At 34.9% G+C, this 23,080-nt stretch overlaps 1 protein-coding gene across 6 annotated transcripts in view; it reads left to right on the forward strand.

Annotated features, from left to right (window-relative positions):
* The window catches only part of CEP128 (centrosomal protein 128), a 373,385-nt gene that overhangs the window by 277,887 nt on the left and 72,418 nt on the right, over positions 1 to 23,080 (forward strand). The gene's annotated exons all lie outside the window — the stretch shown is intronic.

Consider the following 23,080-nt stretch of genomic DNA (forward strand, 5'->3'; position numbering starts at 1 on the left):
TACTTCACATACTCAAGCTTGTGAAAGTTTCTCCCCTTTCCCCACCCCTATCCCTTATGAAAGTTTCTTTACAGAGCAATCTTGTGTTTACTTCTCCCACATGCCTCAGAGGATTGCCCAGTCCAGCCCAATGTTTCTGCATTAATTCCTTAGATGCAGCACTGCACCCATCTGGACACAGGCACTCTGGTCGGAGAAAAGCTTTCTTATCATTTCTCTGTGTCAGGGAAGATCACTTTTAGGATCCTTTTTCACAGTGGCATATCCTTTAGAGCATACTTTTCTCCATTTTATCTGTGGACTAGCAGTGTCAGCATTCCTGGGGGCTTGTTAGTGTTGCAGATTACTAAACTTGCAGAATGAGAATGTTAAGGGGTGAATTGGGGATTCCGGGTTCTAATAATCCCTCCAGAGTGGTTCTTAAGGATGTGGAAGTTTGGGAAGTATGTCATGAGAGAAGATTTCCTTTCTCATTCTGAATGGGCCAAAGACCTTATTTCTTGTCACTTAATGGTTATTAAAATTCAAAACTCTGACTTTTAGTGTCTATTTTGTCATGTTTGCTAGACCTCTTCACAACCTTATCCTGAATTCAATATCCATGATAACAAACAAATTGTTCTCACTTCCCAGGTAGGAAACAAGGAGGGAGGGCATCAGTGGGCTCAGCTGTAGTGTTGTTAGTGCTTTGGTCATGGGTGTGATCTAGTGACATACACCTGAGGGTTGTGAACCAATATTACCTCAGTAAAAACAAATAAGAAAAAGTTGAAAAATATGGAAGTATTGAACACTTTTAGTTCTTACATGTTGCAGAATGGAATCAAGATAATTCTGCTCAAGAATGGTTGCTATGTCTTGTGATGGTATGTACACTATGTCTAAGTGCTTTATATACATTATTGAATTAAAGCCTTCGAAGTAGATGATTCCCATTTTACAAATGAGATAGCGGAAGTACAGACAGTGTAGATCTCTTGCCCAAACCACATGGCTGTTAATAAAATTGAGATTTATTGTACATTTATTTTCTTTGAGCTTTAAGCATCAGAATTTTATTTCTCATAGTTCTGGAGCCTGAAACCTTGAGATCAGGGTGCCAGCATTGTCAGTGAGTGCCCTCTTCCAGTCCCAGACTTTTCTTTATATCCTCATGTGATGGAAGGGGTAAGCACACTGTGGGATCTCTGTTAGAAGAACACAGATCCCATTCATAGGGCTCCCCTAAGTGCCTCCCAAGGCCTTATTTCTGAATACCATCACATGGGGCACTAGTTTTTTTTTTTTTGAGGTAACTTTGATTTATAACACATAAAATGTGTTTAGAAATAGAGGATCACCCCATCAGTTGTATATTACCATACCCACACCCACCACCAAGGCATCCATAGTCCTCTGTAGTCCATTGTGCCCCTTCCCTGCTTTCCTATCTCTCTTCTCCCTCCCCATCTTATAACCCCAATTCTTCTGTCAAATTTCTGGGGGTTGTTATTGGTTTGGTTTTGTCTGCTACTTTGTTTCTCTAATTCCACATATAAATGACGCCATCCAGTATTTTTCTTTTTCCTTCTGACTTGTCTCACTCAGCATAATGAGAAGTGAGATTTAAGCTCATGCAGTCCAACTATGGAGCTGATGCTTTAGGTGATATGTCACATTTCCTTTTAAGAAAAGAAAACAAGCACTGTGAACAAACATGTTTTCTGTGTCATGTTGAGTCTTTTCACCTATTTCCTATTTAATGCTTATAGTAATCATATTAGTAGTTATTACCAGTCACCCCACCCTTTTATGTTTTTAAAAGATGATGTTCACAAAGGTTAAGTATTTTGGCCCAGTGAATCAGAGAGTTGAATTTGAACCCATGTCTATTTGCTGTCACAGTGTCCTCTCTATGGCAACTGGGCTGGCTTTCTTGGTTTGAAATTTGTTCCTCTGTGGTTAGAATGTAGTTTATTGTTTGCAAAATTGCCAGTCCAACTATTAGGAATTTTTGCTTTAGGGAACTGATTACCACTGGGGCTCTGTGATTAACACAAAGAACCATTAGACTATGTTCTAGAAGTCTACAGTCATTGTCCTATAACTGACTAGGCAGTGGGGTGCTCATGTTCCGTTTTCTCTGGGCTTCAGCTTTCTTTTTTTTTCCCTTAATTCCATCATCTCTAAATGTCCTTGTAGCTCTGGCATTCTAATACAATGCCAGTGGTCATAATTATTTAGTTTTTAAAACTAGACAGTTAGGCCTTGATTATTCAATATGACTTTGCCACTCTTTCTTCCATGGGACTCCATGTAGTGCTTTATGATATATAATGAATGGATTTGAAACATTCACAACTGATTTTGAGGGAACTAAAATAAATTTGGACATTTTCATGACCTCCTGCTGTTTTCTTCTTAAGAATCCTGTTAGCATCTGTCTTCATGGCTAGAAGTATGAACACTTGATTTTTAAAAGTTATGTCATAGAAGGAAATAATTTGAATTTGAAGAATTTAACATAATAGGAAAATGCAGGTTCTAAGTACCTCCTGGATGAGATGTCAGGCTTTGCTAATTCCCTCTTGTAAAGGTGAGTTTCTCCCTTTGCCTGTCTCCTCCTCTGTAAAAAATGGGGAAAATAATAGCACCGTGTCTGGGACACAGTAGACACTCATACATTTTAGCTGTTATTATTGTCATTGTCTCTATGGTGATTCCTATTAATTGTTTACCCTTTGTATCACAGCTCAGGGACTGAACTACCAGAGAAGTAAAAAAATAATGCAAATTTTAAAGTTTTGTTACATAATTATGAGTCTGGTAGGGACACTGTTCCCCTTAGCAAGAATGAAATTGGACAGGTCACAAGAGACCATTCGCCCTTTCTAAGTGAACTGCATCTGTAGTTAGTCCTGTTGGTTGGCAGCTGCCACCATTGCCTATGTAACCTTTCTGTAGTTTGAGGTTCTGCCATGTTGCCTCCCAGACTACAGGCTTTTCTTCCATAAAGTGAGACAATCTGTCTCTTAATCTTATGTACCAGTCGGCTTGTCTGTTTCTGACACTTCTAAGCAGTGGACTCTTGGAGTTGTGTTTTCCCTGTCCTTATAGCATTTCTCCTGCCCACCTTGCTTACAGTCCCCACGCCCACTCTCTGCAGGGCAAATGGGTAGCTTTTGCATTTTCATCAATCCATTTGATGTGTTCAGTGCCAGGAAGCCAAGTTGCTTTACTGCTGGTAGATTGCATATCTCTGAGTTTTACTCTTAAGATCTATCACTGTTCCATGCAACTGACTAGCTCAGAGGATCATGTTTGGACAGAAGTAATTTTTATTGGGATCTGGGTTTTGATACCACTCTATACTTTTTTTTTTCCTTGCAAGTTTGTTATTTAACACCATATTTGTTGAATGGTTCATTTCATTTCAATTTGATGCTGTTGCTAGGTAACTATAAAGTTTCCCCATTATAAATAATATTTTATCTTTATATCTAAAATCTGAGTTTGGATTATATAACTGGTGAATTTCTTACAATTAATATACTTCAAACCCAATTTAAGCATTTGTCACTATCATATATTTATTGTGTTTATTGTATACTAATCACTGAGGATGCAAATTCAAATACGATGCTATTTGGGGGAGTAATAACACAGATTTATTCTTGTTGGTAATTAATTGAATCATACATTTGATAACATTTTTTATGTGCATTTTATGTATCTTAGCAAAAGAGTTGAAGATGTGGCCCGACCTCAAGGAGGCTCTATTTCAGTAGGAAAGCAGACATTAAATTAATGATTTTTAAGCAGTGATGAATGCTGGTATTAAGTGAGCAAATTTCTGTGGAAGCTTGGAGAAAAGTCAGGTTAATCTAGGGATTTGTGAGAAGTTTCTAGATCTAATGATGCAACATGTGAGTTTTAAAGGTTAAGTAAAGTTATCCAAGCAAAAAACTATTTAGAACCAAGGAATAGTGTTATGAAAACAAGATCTCATGAAACAGTTTACCTAATAGAGCAAGGTTCTGTATGGGCATTGAAATTAGGTTAGTTATATTCTGGAACCAGATCTACAGAGGTCCTGGGTATTAATCTGAATAATTTTAGGACAGAATCCTTTAAAAAGCAATAGTTTAGATTCCACCACCCTAATGGGAATTCTCAAAAGATACTGAGCAGTGATGGAAGGATAATAGGAACCCCTGAGAGGGCCTCCCTGGTGGTGCAAGGGATTAAGACACAACCTATGAAGCTATTAGCAGCCACTGCAGCACGAGTTTGATCCCCAGCCAGAGAGCTACCCACATGGCATAGCAGACCTCTCCTGACTCGCCCACTGCTCCTCTCAGCAGTGTATTTCAGTCAGTCTGCCTGTTCTGCTCTCCACTCTGACTCTGGTGAATCCTCTTACCCCTCCCCCTCACACCTCTGGCCTGTACCCCAGTTCTTGTATGCATAAATAAATAAATCTTAAAAACATAGGAACCCCTGATAGCCATAATATCACATAAACCAGGGAAAGGGTGATCCTCCAGTATAGGAATGCGATCTGTCAAATACTACAAAGAGCCCAAATATGACAGGAAAGGTGTCCATTGTCTTCTGTAAAATGGAGGCTATATAATAATGGTGATAATACAGTTCTATCAGGCAAAATAACTATCTTAATTCATAGTGACTTTTCATCAAAATATAATGAAGCCAATTAGAGTTTATATTTGGAAATATAAAATTTTATGTGTGTGTGAAGGAGAGAGAGATTGAGAGACGGGGGAGAATCTCTTGTAAAAGTCATTTAGATAACGATTTTGGAAAATACTTAAAAAATGACTTCTGTTGTTTTGAGACAGACTGCAGATACTGTATTTAGTTTGTGGTACACATGATTGTGAGATCACAGCCAACTTCCTAACAAGATACTTTTATTTCCAGTGTTTCTGGTTTCTCTGATCTTTCAGGATTTTAGAAATTACTTTCAAAATGTAACTAGATCTATTGGTGTGTTCCTGGATTTTGTTGAATTCAGTATTGCAACCAGTAACTCTACAGTGTTGTTATTTTAGTTTTCACTAATATTATTCAAGTGTCTAATTTCACCTGATGCATTTTTCCTCTTAGATTAGTTTTGATTACTAGTGTTTTGATATACCAGTTTGCTTTCAGTTTTTCCAAGACATAGTTTTAAGTAATTCATGGACTCTCAAAGAACATGATTATCCTTTGATAGTTCTGAAATTGAATTTCTGGCTAATTGTCAAATGAAAATTCATGATTTTTTTTGAAGTGAATAAAAATCAAGATGTTCTGATCTAGTAAGCTCTAATGTGGTAACCACAAAAAGGACACTATACCTAACAAGAGTACAGTGATCAAATAATATGATCATTCTACTTGTTCTTGCTATTCCTAATCTTAGAATTTAAAGTTATTTTTCATTCTTTCATTGTATATATGCACAGAACTCTCTTTACTTCTTGTACTCTTACACTCCTTCCACCAAGTCATTTTGAGACTTCTGAGATGATTTTAACAAAATTTCTCAGAGACAATGGGAGAACTGTGAAATTTTTGAAAAATATTAGACCAAAAATATACTAAGCATGATTTCATAATAATAAAAGATAGACCACCCTCTGTGAGTCGCATGGAATGTCAGCAAGGTCATATCCTTTATTATGCTAGCTGCTACTTTTATATCTCCTTTATTTAGAATATGTAATATTCTCCTTTATATAAAATATATAATATTTCTCTATCATGTAACTTTGAGAAATACTTGAAATCAAGATTTAATTTTATCAAGATGTTTTTGCTTAAAAAATCTAACATGCTATGACATTAGCGTTAAATTAAATGATATAGCTCACTGAGGTATATCTCACTAGATTTTACTGATGATTTACTTAGGCATAACTTATAATGTATAATTAATTCTTACACCAACTAAAATTTACTTTAGATAAAAATTAATCACTTTTTTTGTTAGTTGGTGCTAGTATCTACTTTTTTCCACTTCAATAATTCATGGCAATGCAAAGTTCTTAATATTTTCTCTTTAGACTTTTAATGTTTAATAAAGCTGAATAATTTAATAACAAATGTGAAAGCATCTTATCATGCTTCTTGGAATATAATAGCTTCTCAATAAATACTTTATGTTTACCATTGATTCCAAGGTTTAAAACTAAAATGACTCACAAGGTGATTTATTGAAAAATCCTACTCTCACTCCTTTCCCGTTGCCACACATTTACATGCTTCTATTTTCTAATGTATCCTGCCAGGAATAACTTATGTGCACATAAGCAAATAAAAATACATATTCTGTTTCTATTAATTTTAACCCAGGTGGTGGCATACTACATACTGTTTGAACTCTACTTTTTATTTAAACTTTTTTGGAGAGCTTTTTATATTGCAACTTACCATGAACTTTCTCATTCTTTATAGTAACTGTAGAAATTCAATTGTGTGACTATACTATAATTTATTTAACAAGTTTCTCTGATGATATGTATGAATTAAGATATTCTCAGCATTTCCTATAAAACTACAGTGAATAACAACATACATATCTCATTTGCACATGTAAAATTATGGCTATGAAGTCAATTCCTGAGAGTAGAATTAGTAAGTTAAAGGGTATTGATCATTTTGGTGTGTTTACATAATTTCCTTCCATAATGTTATACTGATTTACACTCCCAGAAGGAATAAATGAAATATGTTTTTCCCTATACATATGTGAGTTATGTTCATACTTTTTACTTGATTGTTAAATGAAAGATTTATTTTTTTAATTGTGGTAACATTGGTTTACAACACTGTATATGATTTAGAAGTATGGGATCGCACCCTTCAGGTATATTACCACACCACATCCACAATCAAGGCCCCGAAAGTCCCCCACTGTAGTCCATTGTACCTCCTCCTTTTCTTTCCCCTCTTCGTCCCTCTCTGGTAGCCTTAATTCTACTGTCAGATTTCTACGGTTTGTTACTGGTTTGGTTTTATCTGAATCTTTGTTTTGTTTCTTTATAATCCTCATATATTTGATACCATGAGATATTTGTCTTGCTCCTGATTTATTTCACTTAGCATAATCCCCTCTAGTTCCAGCCATATTGTTGCAAGCCAAGAGTTTATCTTTCTTTATAACTAGGTAGAACTTTAGCCCTATTTTATGAGTAAAAACTTGAGATTTAGGATTTATGAGAACACTCCAAGAATTACAGTTGTGAGTATTCAAAACATAACACCACATTTACTAATCTATATTTCCTACTGTGCAATACATTGTTAGAGTCTTAAACTCCTGATTTATCAGAACATAAAGCAATATTAGATTAGTGATGCTAGCAAATGACCATGCAAACAGACTGTATGAAGAGTAGAATTGCCAGATATATGTCCATACGCATACAGAGTTTAGTTTATAATACGGTTTCCTTTTAAATAAGTAGGGAAGGAACTGGTAATTCTATAAATGATTTTAAATCTATCAGCCATTTATCTTAAAAAAAGATAAAGTGTGATCCATATCCCATTAATTTTAGTTGGATCAATGGCATTGAGAAAACCAGATATATAACTTACTACCATTTGTTTAAAATTGAGAGAGGACTGTATGCATATGTACGGTCTGTATTGTATATAAGCATATGCACATGTAAGTGTACTGAACTAGAAATAAAATTTAGAAAATAGTAACAGAGGTTGACTTAGGGTACATAAAAAATGTACCCTAAGTACATTTGAATAATCGGGGATGAAGCTCACTTTTGAGAGAAAAACTTGGGGCAGTTTTAAATGCACAGAAAATTGATAGGAAAGTGTATATATTTCCCATATATCCCTTACCCCCACGGATGCCTAGCTTACCTCATGATCAGCCTCCACTGCAAATAGATCAGTGCATTTGCCTGATACCGTATTATGTGCTGCATCTCTGCATGTGTTTATATCTTCTTTAGTGAGGTGTCTATTAAGGTTTATGGCCCATTTATGAATTGTGTTGTTTGTTTACCCATTGTTGAGTTTTAATTGTTGTTTGTATATGTTGGATCGTAGTCTTGTATCAGATGTATCTTTTACAGATATTTCCTGTTAAGTTTTGGCTTGTCATCTAATTTTCTTGATCTTGTCTGTCACCGAGCAAAACTTTTTAATTCTAATGAAGTTCATCTTAATTTCTTCTTTCATGAATTGTGTTTGGGGGATTGTGTCTAAAAAGACATCACCATACCCACGGTTATTGAAAATTTTTCCTATCTTCTAGAAATTTTATAGTTTTATACTTTACTTGTAATTATGCAATCATTTTGAGCTAACTTTTGCAAAGTGTGTAAGTTCTGTGTCTGAATTAATTTTTTGGTAGGTGGATGGTCAGTGGCTCCATTGCTATTTGCAAAAGAGACTGTCTTTGCTCTACTGTATTATGTTTTTCTGACTTTTGTGAGTTAATTTAGTATTTTATATGATTCCATTTTTCCTCTTTGTTATATATCATTACACTTCTTTAAACTTTGTCATGTGTTTGTCATAGAGTTTGCAACATGCATTTACAACAGTACAGGTTCATTTTCAAGTAACACTGTACTACTTCATAAGTACTATAAATCCCTATGATTATGATAACAAAATCCTAATGTTCCTCCCCTTATCTTTTATATCATTATTGTCATTCATTTTACTTATTTTCACTCATTTAAAGACCACGCAGAATATATGAGCACAGATAAATATTTACATATGTGTTCATATACTTGCATAATATATCACTATAAGCATAAATAATTAGATGCATTTTTATATTCAAATTTTTATTGGCTTGGTCATTTAAGAATATGAAAAATGAAAACTGTTATTTTACCTTTACTTATTCCTTCAGTATTCTGGTCTTTATTTAGATCCATAGATCTTATTTTTCACTGTAAACTTTTTTTTTAACTTTTAGTTGTTTTTTTTTTCCCCTCACATACATGTATGATTATAAAAATCAATACTTGTGATCTCTTTGAGTCCAAAACATACAAGCTCAGGTGTTTCCTTCTTGTTGCATTCTTTCCAAAGGGACTGATTTCTCCAAAAGATGTAGTGCTATGCTATTTTTGCCTGCTGTTTACATTGAGGTTAGCTCCGTTGGTTAGAGTGTACTGGTAATGACACCAATGACATGGGTTTTATTTCCATGTGGTTCAGTTAACTTTGGTTTTCCACTGCCACAGACTGCGCCCATAATTATGTCTAAAATGTGTTTTTGGCCCAAGGGAGACCTGATGAAGCAAAGTGCCAATCCATCACCATGTGGGAAAATGGTCACCCAGCTCATGGGGGAGGGAGGCCCAGTTGAGAAGGAGCAATCATAATGCAATCTCTAAATTCACATCTTGAACAAAATTCATGTTACTTATACTATAAAAATTCATGATGTGTGATTTAATGTTTGGATTTTAAAAGGTTCAAAGTCAGTTACAGTCAAGGAGGTTCAGTTTATAGGCAAATCTTGAAATATTAACCAAGGTTACTTTTTGAAAAAGGAATGAGTCATGCCTAGCCCTTCCCAATTACATAATATTTATTTATCCAAATGCTTTACCAAGTTTAAAATATCTCAGCCTTATATTTGAAATTACGTATAACAAATATTTGATTATGTAGTTTATTGAAAATGAGTTCTCTAATGTAGAAATTTGTGATCTTGGTCTTTGCAGTATTGTAGTATGTCTCCAATACTCTTAAATCATCTTCAGAAATCTCCCAAATCTCAAAAATCAAACTTCTTTACTTTTTAACATTAATGTATGATACACATACTTTAGTCAATATTCATTAGTTGTTTACTGTACTCCAGGTACTGTATTGAGTAGGTTCAGAGAGACCCTTTGCAATCTCTGAAGAGCCCTCTTCATGTAATTGGGAAAGAGGAGCAGATAAATTTGGAAACCATTATTATTTTTAAATAGAGTGTGAAAGTGTATGTTAAAGCAGGATACAGGATAATGACTGTAAGGACGATTATTGATGGTCTCTAACGCCGAATGGGAAAGCTTTGCTGGATCTTGGATGACAAGTAAGAGTCAGTCAGTGTAGAAGGGATAGGTATTCTAAGCAGGAAAACAGACGTGGATTTAGAGGTAGAAAGACTCATGCTACATTTAAGAACCACAGAATGGTTAGTATGACTAGAATTTATAATATGGAAAGAGATAGTGAAAGATCAGTGGAAAATTAAGCTATTCAATCCATGAAGGGAATGTGGATTTTATTCTAAAATCAGTGGAAAGTGACTAAGGTATTTTAAGCAATGATAGGATGGTGTTGGAGGAAAATGAAGATGTGAAATGAGATATCATTTGTGTTGTATAAAATTCAATTTTACATTAATAGGAAGGCTAGAATTAGATTCATTTATTCAACAAGTATTTACTGTGCTTGGCACTGCCCTAGGTGCCTAAGATACTTAGGCACTAAGAAACTCAGTGACCAGGGCAAACAAATTCATTGTTTTCATGCTGTTTACTTTCTGGTGGAGAGAAAAGACAATAATCAAATATACAGGTAAAAAATTAGTGTGTCTAAAGGAACTACAAAGAAAATCAAAGCAGGTGCGTTGTAATGGATGTATGCATGCATTGTTTTAGATCCCTTTGGATCAAGGGAGCTCTTTTTGATATGGTGACTTTCTAGCAGAAACCTAAATGAAGAAGCAGAAACCCAAAAGAAGTGAAGGGTTCAATGGGATATGTATTCCCTGCAGAAGAATCAGTAACAGCAAAGACCAGGCGATGCTATTAATGATGTATTCCTAGAAGAAAGAAGGAAATATACCTGGAGGCAAGACTACAAGAAGTGAGAGAGGGCAAAGAGCAGAGGGAAGGGGAAAGGGAGAAAGATATAGCTATATATTCCTATATGGAGGTATATCTACATAGATCTGTAGATACATAGATATCCCAACAAATGATTGATAAGAGTATAGACAGTATTAATGATAGAGAAGAGTTTGTATACCATTTGAGAGCTCTTAGATCAGGGACATGCTCTCTGATGAGGTGACCTTTGAACTGGTCATTTATATACAATAATGTGGTGTTCAAGAGCCAGACTCTTATGCTCTCTACATAGATTTATTTATATATGAAAGTGCTGAGAAAAGAGGTCATGGTTTGAGAGTAGACCCCTTGAGGTCTGTTGTAAATGTGTAGATATGCCTAAGCCTTAAGGACAACACTGCAAGTACAGTATATTCTCTTTCCTAAACAAAAATAAAAGGTTCTACTTTAAGGAATCTAAACAATGAGCATTTTCCTTTCCCTATTTTATAAGCCTAAACTCCTTCTAGCTTGTCAGTTATGATTATATGTACTGTTCCCAGCTAATGCAAATAAGAGAAGCTGCTGATGGAAAGAGGAATTTTAAAGAGACTTCCAGAAGTCTTGTGGCAACATGAAATTCATTCGATCAGTATGCCAGTAGAATTCAGAAAGCCTGGCTTCTTTGAATACATCTACAAGTCACCACCACCATATAATTTGGGATCCACATCTTTTGCCTTTTCTGGACCTCTTTTTCAGGCAAAATACTGCAGATCCAGAAGCAAAAAAGTAGAGTGCCTCTGTCACTATTTAACTGGGAAAGGAAAAGTTAATTAAAATCTATGAAAATGTAACAATAATCTGCTAAGACAGGAGGTGCAATGTATCCAGTGTTAGTATGACAATTTGTTGATGGACTATGCAGTTATAAGCATTAAAAATTACTTGAAGCTTTTTTTTTATGTGTAGCAAGGGTAACCAATTAAAGGAAGCAATGACCTGTGAGATTATCCATAAAAACCGTTTGCCATCTGAACAGAACACCAAAGAAAACGCTCATGTAAATTTTTCTTTTTATGCTATAATCTTACATTTCAGACCATACAGGCTTACTTTTTATTTTGTATTAACACTTATGTGGGTATTGTTTGAGTCCCTTTTGTTTAAATGAGACTTTTTAATTCTCATTAATGCTGAGGCACTAAAACGTGGAATTTCAATCCTTTCTATTCAAAAACTGATTTTGGTTATATTTCACTGCCCTTTAGAAGGTCCGTCTGGTGCCTGGTCTGAGGAAAGGTGTCCTTTGAAGACATTATTGGTCTTTTTTTTTTTTTTTTCACTTGACACTGACAAGAAAATAGCCTTATCTGGCAAATGAATATATTTGTGTTATATAATCCAGTTGTATAAAAATCCATTTAGTGCTGGTTTCCTACTTTCAGATGAAACAGTTGATTTTAATTTGTTTATTGAAATTTCAAAAAGGACTCTGAATAAAAAGACATAAAAAAATATTGTAATTGTGAGAATCTGAAGAACAAAAAGGGATGATTTGTAATTATCTAAAGTTTATTTACCCTGGGCATAAAAGAAAACAGAAAGATATTAGAGGTTCATGAAAATGAATTTGTTACATGTCCTCATTATCCATAAACCATCCTAACAATAAGAATAATTACTTAAGCTAAGTGAAGAATCTGTTTGGATTTCTAAAACATTTGGGGGGATGATTGTCATTCATATTAATTCTGAATAATTGTTATTCACATGGATTGAGCCACCTAATTAAGAAACAGCACCTAACATTTAAAGACCTTGCAACAACCTACCAAAGTTCATTGCTTAAGATGTTAATACTAGAGGCATATTTGCAATAATCTAGTCCATCCCCATTATATTTTTGATATCACCATTATACTTTTGATATGACCAGAAATGATGAAGTGACCATTCTTACAAATCTAGTTTGCTATCTAATAGCAGGGAAGAACTGAAGTTAGGTTTCCTGATCTCTTTCTGGTGTTTTTCCACCATACCAACTGAACCTTACCTTAGAATGTACTTGATAGAAGTTTGGCCATGAACTTGGGCATGACTGATTTGGTCTATAGTATATTGACTTTTGCCATCATTGTCCTAATTATCAGATTTCAAATTTGATTAGATTCTTCTTTTTCCCCTGAGTAACTCCTTTTGGAAAAGGAAGTGCCAATCATTTCAGGAAGATAAGAAAGGAAAGAAACCGAGAATAATATTAATTATAAATAAGTAAATTGTAGTTTAACTTCAGAATAGTTATTTTGAAATGCTGGTAGTGTTTACCTATTTTGTATGATCTGGTGTGTCATCTGCTATTTGATCTTGAGGGCCATATATAAAGTCTGTGATATTTCTGTTATCAGCTTAGCATTGCCAGTTCTTGACTTCTCCAGCTTTCTGGAAATCAAGATATAGATGTAAAGACCGAGTAGGGCAAAATAGGAATATGCATCGTCTCTTTGTTCTCTTCTTTCCATTTGTTCTATGAACACTTATAAAAAATTTGGCTTTTGTTGTTTACTTAAACATTCATTTAATCATATATATGTGATATCATTAGCTAATTTGAATCCAGTAACATATCAAAATATAACATATCAAAATATAACATATTTTGATATGTTACTGGATTCAAATTAGCTAATGATATCACATATATATGATTAAACAAATCAAATAATCAATCAATCAATCAATTAATTAAATACTAATTAATTAATTAAATAATTAATTAAATAAATACTATAATAAAAGTAGAAACAAAGTACACATATATATCATATATATACACATATATATCATATATATCATATATATCACATATATAATTAAATAAATCAAATAATCAAATAAATAATTAAATAAATAAATACTAATTGATTAATCAAATAATTAATTAAATAAATACTATAATAAAAGTAGAAACAAAGTACTCTAGGAATGAAGAAGCAGAAGTAATATCTCCAGGAATAAGAGTGGTGTTAGGTTCAGGATGATTTGTGAAAATCAACATAGGATATTTGTTTTAAGCGGGGATTTGAAGTATGGTTAGATTTTTTTTTTCTAGTTAAGTCCAAGAAGGACTCTGCAATACTGTGAGGAGATATTGCAGTGGAGACAGGAGATAATAGTCTTAAAGTGAATTTGTAAATAGATCCTTTATAGGGCCTCCCCGGTGGCGCAGTGGTTGAGCGCTGGGTTGCGAAGCTGCCCGCAGCCTCTGCAGCGCCAGTTCAATCCCCGGCTGCTCCCCGGCCACTGGAGGAGGGTCCCGCATGGTGCGCAGACCTCTCCTGCCGCCTGCTGCTCCCCTCAGCAGTGTACTTCGGTCCTTCTGCCTGCTCTGCTCCCCGCTCTGGCTCTGGTGAATTGTCTCACCCTCCCACGCTTCTGACTGTATCCAGTGCTTGCATAAGTAAATAAATAAATCTTAAAAAAAAAAATAGATCCTTTATAAAATGTCATACTAAGGGGTTTGAACTTTATCTCAGCATGAGAAATGCTAGACACATTTCACTAATCTTTCTCCCACTATATCGATGGAAGGCTTCTGAACTGAGTTTAAGCACTCCTTTCTACTGAACTCAGTATAACCTAGAATACTTGACCATACTCACTCTAGAAAGCCATGGCCAATCAATCACTTGTGGTACAGAGATGGAATCCAGTACTATCAGCAGTTTTAAGCCACAATACATTGATCAAAGAGCGACATGAACATGTCTGTTTTAGATTCATAATTCAGGGCACTGTAGGGAATCAATGAATATGAGATTGGGGATAGGGAACACAGTCAAAATGTTACTGTTGTAATTCAAGTGAGATTCAGGGCATGTTTTTGAAATAGAATGTGTACAACTGGAAGATATCATTGCTTTTCTGAAAATTTTAGTGTACAACCCTCTACCCATACCATATCCATTTTGAATGTAATAAGAACTGATTGTATGTTCTTACTGAGTCCCTAAAATTCAAATCAACATGAAAAGGCTTAATTTCTAGTTAATAAGATGTAGGGCAGCATCAGCAATATTCAAAACCTGGGTCTTCAGAACAGAATACAATGTCTGAGATAATATTGATGTTCTTTATCCTATCAATGTGGAGTTTGGCCTAGTTATTTTCTCTCTTATAAAAGAAGGGCTCTTATGTTCAACACAAGTTATATTCATAATTAATATAACAGTAATTGCATTGATATCTTTGTTGTACAGGTATGATGAAATAATGATAGTTACTATTAGTTCTGAACATTATCTTATTTAATCATTATTGCAGACCTAGAATATTGCCATTTTGTCTCCATTTTAGAGTGGAGGAAAGAGCTGTGGATGGATAAGACTGTATTTCCATATGACTGACACCAAAGCACATCATTTGTATTCCTTAATATGTCCAAGGTTTTCTTTTTTCTTTATTTTATTTTAGTAATAGTAGAGGATCAAACCTTAAAGCAAATGCTTTGCTTTAAAAATATGGATCATTTGTTGTAGTCGTTTAGAAAAGAGAAGATGGCTATCTGGATTAGGGAAGCTGCAATGAGAATGTATAGGAAAGGGCAGATGTTGAGGTAATGACCTCAAAAAAAGTAATTGTTAATCTATTGCCTTTTAATATTTATCATCTTTCATTTTGTCTAAAATCCTTCTAGTTTTTTAATTTAACTCTTTATTTTTAGGATAATTTGCTATTCACATGAATACAAAAGAAGTAATAGCAACAGAACCCATGATACTTAAAGATCCCCTTATCCATTCCCCCCCTCATAAAAATATCTCGCAGGTCACAGTGGTGCAGTCAAAATACAAAACAATTCCACCAACACAAAGATCCCTCATGTTGCTTTATTTTATAGCCATATCCACTCCATCCTTAACCCCTAGCAATCATGTATCTGTTATTCATTTCTGTAATTGAGTTCTCTGTTTCATTGCGTGTGCTTGCATTGAACTACATAGTCCTTATTTGCTTTTACTATATAATACATTTAGAAATTGAGTTGACTTATTTCTCCCAGTGTTGTCTTCTTTTTAAAAATGGTTTTAGTGATCCTATTTCCTTTTTCTTTCAATATAGATTTTTGAATAATGTTAGAACAATAATTATGAAACATAAGGAAAAATGTCAGCTACAATTTTATTTTAAAAATCATGTTTAGATATAAAAATACTGCTAGATTTTCTTATAGAAATTGTATTGAGCTTGTGTATCAATTTTGAGAGAATTGTTGTTTTTACAATGTGGGTTTTCCAATCTGTGAACATGGGATGTCTCACCATTGTCTTATACTTTTCAGTATGTGAATCTTTTACAAGTTTTATTAAATTTACATTTAAGTATTTCAGTTATTTTTTGTTTTTTTCCACTAGCATAATTTTTAATTTGGTCTCCACATATTCATTCCTACTGTATTGAAGTGGCATTTTGTCTGTTTATTCTTGTATCCTATGACTTTTTTAATTTTACTTAGTGATTACAGGAATTGAGGGGAGAGTTGGTAGTTGTTTTTTTTTGTTGTTGTTGTTGTTTTTGTTTTCCCTCTATTAAGGCTACTATGTCATCTGCAAATAGGGAGACATTTATTTTTGTTGTTGTTGTTGCTAATCTATATACCCTTTATTTCCTTTCTTTGTATTACATTGGATATATCTTCTAATACCATTATGAATAAGAATTGTGAGAGAATTTTGTCTTATTTCTGATCTTAAAGAGGGGATCCTTCCATCTTTCACCATTAAGTATAATGTTAATCATAGTGTCTTTGTAGATGTTCTTTATTAAGTCGAGAAAGTTCCTTTCTATTTCTTTTTATTCTGATTTTTTCCCTTTTATCATGAATGTTTGATGAATTTTGTCTTTTTATGCATCAGTTGAAATGATCATCTGATTTTCCTTTAGCCAGTTAAGATAATGGATTACATTGATTGATTTTTTTTCAAATATGGAACTACCCAACCCTAGAATAAACCCAACTTGGCCCTGATATGTATTAATAATTCCTTTTATATATTGCTGAATACTCCTTGTTAATACTTTGCTAATGATTTTACATCTATCTTTAGGAGGGAACTATAGTTTTATTTCTCTTTTCTTAAGCTGTTTATTTTTGGTAGGTGGGTGAATATACCTGGATAGAATGAATTGAAAAGTATTCTTTTTTTAATAGAGATCGTGTTAAATTGGTGCTAATTCTACTTTAATAAACATTTCATGGAATTCACCAATGAAATCTTCTGGCCTGACCTTTTATTTCCTGGGAAGTTTTTTTTTTAATTTAAAAATATAGTTTCCTTAAGAGTTATAATACTATTCAATTTATGTTTTTCATATTGGTTAACTTATAATACCTCTGCTTTTTAAAGAAGTGATCTATTTTATGTAAGTTGTCAATTTTATATATGCAAATTTCTTAGTCTTGCCATAATATCTATACTATTTTTGTTACCTGTAGGAACTGTTATGATATCCCATTTCATTTGTAATGTTGGTGATTTCCTGCCCACCCACCACCCCATCTGTCTTTCTTTCATCAAATTTGCTGAAAGTTTGTTGGTTTTATTGAACTATATGAGGAATCAATCTTTGTTTCATTGATTTTTCTGTTTCAATTTCATTGGTTTTTGTTCTTATTAATTCCTTCCCTCTGCTACTTGGGATTTATTTTGCTCTCTTTTTAGGTTCTTGAGATGGGAACATAGAGTATTCATTCAAGACTTTTTCTTTTTTCAATATATTTTGTTCTATAGATTTTTCTCTCAGCTCTGCTTTCACTGTGTCCCATATTTTTATTATGTTTATTTTTGTATTCAGCTCATGAGTTTATTTTATCTCCCTTGAGATATTTTCTTTGGCCCATGGATTATTTAGAAGTATTTCATTTCTAAGTGCTTACATCTGTGCTTGTATATATACTTCTATACATTCTTGATAATATTTAATCTAGTTGTACTATCAGTTGTTGAGTGGTTTGGAATTCTCCAGCTCTAATTTTGAATTTTTCAATTTTTCCTTTCTTTTTTTTCTTCACATATTTTTCAGTTTTGATATTTAGTATATACATACATAGAACTGCTATGTTTTCCTAGTAGATTAGCCCCTTTTATTATTACATAGTGTCCCTTTCTGTTTCTGGTAATTTTCCTTGCTCTGAAATTTATTTTATATTATATTAATATGATCATTCCTCCTCTTTTAAAATTAATGTTTGTGGGCCTCCCCAGTGGCACAGCAGTTGAGCAGCCTCTGCAGCGCTGGTTCGATCCCCAGTCACCAGGTGAGGGTCCCACATGGCGCGCAGACCTCTCCTGCTGTGCCCGCTGCTCCCCTCAGCAGTGTACTTCGGTCCTTCTGCCTGTTCTGCTGCCCGCTCTGGCCCTGGTGAATTCTCTCAGCCTCCTGCGCTTCTGACTATACCCAGTGCTTGTATAAATAAATAAATAAATATTTTAAAAAAAATAAAATTAATGTCTGCAGTTACTTTCATCCTGCCTTTATCCTTGTATTTTAGGTGAGTTTCTTAAGACAGCATATGATGGAGTAATGTGCTGGATTATTGGCAGAATGATCATTAATACACTCTCCTGATTTCTTTGTTTTAAGATGTATCTAGATCACTTTCTTGTAATTATTGATATGTTAATGCTTGTCTGCCATTTTTTTGTATTTTTTTCCCTCTACTTTCTATTTTCCTGTGGGTTGAGCATATTTTAGAATTCCATTTTGATTTATCAGCTGTGTTTTTGAATAATTCTCTTTGTATAACTTTTTTAGTGGTTTCTCTGAGCATTTTATTATATGTACATAGCTATTATAGTCTACTGGTGTTGTCATTTTACCAGTCTGAAGTATAGAAAACATTCCCCCTCAATGTTCTTTTGCCCTTCCTGTTTATTTGCTTAGATATGTCCTCTGTATGCATTTAAAACAACATTGGGTAGCATTAATTTTTTTTTTTTTTTTGCTTCAAACGTCAAGCATAATTTTAAATGCTCAGTAGGAAGAGAGAAGGATTTATCCATATTTTTTATTCCTGCTGTCATTGTTTCTTCCTAGCCTTCTAAGATGATTTTATCATTTCTTCTCCTTCAGGAGAACTTTCTGTAGTCATTTTTTTAAGTGCAGGTTTGCTGACAACGAATGTAAATTTTCCTTTCTGAATCTGTCTGCTTCATCTTCATTCCTGAAGGAGGTTTTTACATACAGTGTTCTGAGTTGTCAGTTCTTTTCTTTCAGCACTTAAAAAATGTGTTAGGACCTTGAGATTTATAATGAGTAATTCACTATCATCCTAATTGTTTTCCCTCCATAGCTGAGACACTCTTTCTCTCTTGCTGCCTTCGAGATTTATTCTTCATGCTTGCTTATTAGAACTTTGTTTATGATGTATAGAATAGATCTAGAATAAACCCGGGAATTGAAAGGCCTAAAAGAAGCCTAGATCGGGTTTATAGTAGGTACATCAAGAAACCAGCACAAACTTTTGTATGTTCTATAAAAACAAAATTATTGAGTAAAAAGTCAGGATTTCTGTAGGCCCCAAATATATACCCACTTGTACTTTGTGAATCTAGAACCAGAGTACAGTTCAAGATCAACTGCTATCCAACCTAAGGAGCTGAAACAAAATTCATTCTTTAGGTTAATGCAACTAAGATATAGTATATGTGGGTAAAAGCCATGATTTTTATGCCTGAATTTCAGCATATGAAACTTATTCTTTTTTAATAAAGATTTATTTATTTATGCATACAAGAACTGGGGTACAGGCCAGAGGTGTGTGTGTGTGGGGGGTGAGAGGATTCACCAGAGACATAGTGGGGAACAGAAAAGGCAGACTGTCTGAAATACACTGCTGAGGGGAGCAGTGGGCAAGGCAGGAGAGGTCTGCTGCACCATGTGGGTTGCTCCCTGGCTGGCCAAGGATTGATCTCCTGCTGCAGAGGCTGCAGATAGCTTCACAGTGCTGTGCTTAACCCCTTGCATCACCTGGGAGGCCCCATATGAAACTTTCTTTTTAAAGTATTTATTTATTTATTTTATACAAGAACCAGGGTTCAGGCCAGATCCGTGGAAGGGTGAGAGGAATCACCAGATACAGAGTGGGGAACAGAACAGGCAGACTGACAAAATACACTGCTGAGGGGAGCAGTGGGCAAGACAGGAGAGGTCTGCCGCGCCATGTGGGACCCCTGCTGGCCGGCCAGGATAGGACCGGTGCCGCAGAGGCTGTGGACAGCTTCACAGCGAGGAGGCCCATATGAAACTTATTTTTGAAGTGATGTTTACAATAGATCATAAACCTTTTTTTTTTCTCATTTTGCTAATGGTCACATATAGTTTTTTTTTTTTAAGATTTATTTATACAAGAACTGGGGTACAGGCTAGAGGCTTGGGAGGGTGAGAGGATTCACCAGAGACAGAGCAGGGAGCAGAATAGGCAGATGGACTGAAAACACTGGTGAGGGGAGCAGCGGGCAAGAGAGGAGAGGTCTGCTGCTCCATGTGGGTGTCTCCCTGGCTGGCCAGGAATTGAACCAGCACTGCAGGGGCTGCGGACAGCTTCACAGCGCTGTGCTCAACCTGCGGCACCACAGGGGAGACCCACATGTAGTCCTTTTGACCAAGAAAGCTCTTGGACCAATTTAAGAGAGTGACTTATTTTCTAACGACTATGTTTTACTTTCTCTGTTGTTGCTAATATTGATAGAAATGCCAGAAAACTTATGAGTTGACTGCATCAGATCTTTTGTTCTAAATCGTGGTGTTTCTCAGTGCCAGAGCTAAGAATAAGGTGGAATGGGATAGATTGTTTTCTGTAGTAGAGTAGTTTTGTGAGGATGAGATTTTAAATCTCTAAAGTTGTCAAGATGGAAAATTTCACAAGAAATGAATTGACATCAAATAAATCATAAGAACCAGTATTAGGATGTTTTAATACATACCTAAGACAGACAGTGGATTATAAACCTTTCATTTATTGAACCATTTGGGCTCCATCTGTAGACCATTATGTTGTTTCAGCGTCTGAGACAAACCACAGAGGGTAGCCATACTTTTTGAATGTTGTTCATTTTAACCTGTGTGTTTTCTGTGGTAAGGTCTCATGAGAAAACTCTTAACTCATTGTGGTATATCCAGATAATGTACCGGTGGATGTCTAAGCAGATATAGCAGAGCTCTAGATAGTGTAAATACCAATGATGGAAGGAATCCAAAAGCAGTATACCAAATTAACACTCAGCAAGAGTACTGACTTACTAAATGAGATACAGAAGCCAGAAACTTATGTTTTTACTCTGAACTGCATTAGTTCACCATATCCTGCTGTCAATGCTGCTCTAACCAGAGCATTGTCATGAATGTCCCTGTGTCTGATTTCCCTATTTCTGTCGCTTTCTCTCCATTACCAGCTGAGCTGAGTTGCAACATGAGTGAGCTATTTTATAATGAAGGCTAAAGAAAAAAACTGTTTATTTCTGAACTTAATGTCCAACCTTTCTGTGAAAGGTAAAGTTGCTGGATGGGTTATGTTGCTCATACACACCTAGACATGATTCTCCTTGCAAAAGCAAATAAACATGAATTTGTCCTAATTCTTAAAAGATATAATTTGTTGTGACTTTTTCCTCAATCTAAGTAAATATTTACTTTTCTAAAAAAAAAAAAAAGCCAATAAACAAACAAGCTATCTGCTTCCTTGGCTACCAGGAACCAAAATCAAAATAAAAAAGTGTCAAACCTCCTTAAACAGCCAGACCACTAGTTGCAAAGACTGCAAAGAAAGTGGTACAAGATGGTCTTAGCCAAAAGCATGGTCATGATCTATGACTTTGAGTATGCCAGAGAAATGCAAAGTAAGGGGAAATAAATAAAACAACTAGATTCTTCAATTCTTATCCTTGATGTCCTGCTTTTTTATATGAAATTCCCTCCACCCTTATAGTGACTACATTTAATAATGACTTAGTATCAACTAATTTAAAGAGTTGGGGCTAGTCCAGGGAAAATACACAGGACTGCTGCCCTTTCACCAAAAAAAAAATCTTTCATTAACTAATGTTGATGGAAACAGATTTAGCCACAGCAATTTGCATGGCATTTGAATTGCTGTTTGTGTTGAACAGCAAACGAGAGAATAATAAAGCACCAACATGCCAGTGGTAAGCAAGGGAGCAGAGCAGCCTTTCAGCCTTTTCCATGTTGATCATTTGTTCTAAAGCTGGTAAGGACAAGCAACAAGAAGATTGCTCTTTATAATGAGTTGGGCTAATCATATTCAGTTGTCACAGCATTAGGTTACTTAAACTGCCCAGAGATCTCACCTATATTTTCTGGTCTTCAGTCTATATGTATTAAAGTAGGCACTTCTCAGCAATGTCACAGGTTAATAACTCTGCTCTTCATTCCAAATGCTTGTACTGAAACAATGCACCCAACAAATGAGTAATTGCACAGAGCAGTGGTGTAGGCGGAGAGGCAATTTTGAGGCTCTAAGTTAAGTAACAAAAGTAGAGAAGCAGCAGTTAGGAAGGATATGGATATAAAGACACTGAAAATATGGTTGTTAAAATCAGAGAACTGCAAAAGAAAGTCAGAGAAATATAGGCATGTATGCATTTAAAAAAAATAGCAGTTTGAAGAATAGACCAACTCAATATTGAGCAGTAAGAATATGATATGATAGATAGGTCAGGAAGGTGGTGGAGCAAAGCTCTCTCTGTGTCTCTAGTGCTAACTAGGTATCCTCAAGCAAACACTTTGCCTTTGTTGAGCTTCATGTCATCATCTCTTTATTAAAGAATGAAACATTTCACTATGGAATAGAAACTTCTTTCTAAGTTCTCCAAATTTCTAAATAGAGATAAGGTGATTCAATACATCCATATCCCTAGAAACTGCTGAAAACCACAGCAATCCAACTGAAGCTAGTTTAAGTAAAAGCCAAAAAGAGAGTGTTGGAAATCCAGGATGTAGGTGGACTTTAGGCAAAGATGGATCTTGTCCTCAGCCAACTCTCTTTCTCTCTGTGTGTTGCTCTCTTTTAGTCTTTGCCAACTGCATTGTTAGGCAGGTTCCTTTGACATAGTCAAAAATACAGCCTTGGAAGTACAGGTTAATGTAAGCTGGATCGTTCAGGAGAGAAATTCTCTCCAGTATCCATATTAGTCCCAGCAAAAGGATTCCTGGTGGCATGGCTTTAGCTTATATGTTCATGGAGGGGAGGTGGTCTG

The sequence above is a fragment of the Talpa occidentalis genome, unplaced genomic scaffold, assembly GCF_014898055.3.
Source record: "Talpa occidentalis isolate TD23 unplaced genomic scaffold, MPIMG_talOcc4v2.1 talOcc4.11, whole genome shotgun sequence".
Taxonomy (NCBI): Eukaryota; Metazoa; Chordata; class Mammalia; order Eulipotyphla; family Talpidae; genus Talpa; species Talpa occidentalis.